Consider the following 739-nt stretch of genomic DNA (forward strand, 5'->3'; position numbering starts at 1 on the left):
GAACCACCCTTCGTTGATGGATATCAACTTAGTTGATTGGCCTAATGGAAAGATGCGATCCAGCATTAACAAAGAGATAGGTCCTTGGGCAGGTGATGCCGACACCGCAAGCTAAACCCTATCAACTATACCTTTGTTAGATAGCATAGTGAGAACAAGAGCTTAGACTCACCTTATGGCGCAAGGTCTCTCACTAACACGCACTAGGTCGACTACGATGAGATATACTCTCGTAATGGATGTCATTGAACTCCACTACTTTGTCAGTTTGGTAGTTTCCGACTAACTGAACATGCAGCCTATGAATGTGGTCATAATAACGTCTCTATGGGATCAGAGATATACATGAAGATCTTAAACAGACTTCATTCATCCAAATCAAGTTGCTCCAAACCACAGGAGCATGCGTTTGCTAAATGTATTGAAACACACATGAACTCTACTTGATTTGGAAGGGATATGGTGAATTATGCCTTTGCGTGTTCATTCCGGATTTACATGGACTCTTGATGGATCAAGAGATGCCAATATGTATCAACATCCGAAGAAAAAGATCTTGGGAAGACACAGTCTCGATAAGGCACTCGATGACTGTATTGATGATCAATCGGCTTAGGCGCTCTATAACTAGTGAGGCCTACATATACTCCCATGATTAGTCAAGGTCTTTGCTCTAAAGAGAGATCCGTTGTTTGTCTAAAGCAAGATGACAAATATGTGTTAAGAGATGAAGTTCCAT

Source organism: Fragaria vesca, linkage group LG6 (assembly GCF_000184155.1).
Source record: "Fragaria vesca subsp. vesca linkage group LG6, FraVesHawaii_1.0, whole genome shotgun sequence".
Lineage (NCBI taxonomy): Eukaryota > Viridiplantae > Streptophyta > Magnoliopsida > Rosales > Rosaceae > Fragaria > Fragaria vesca.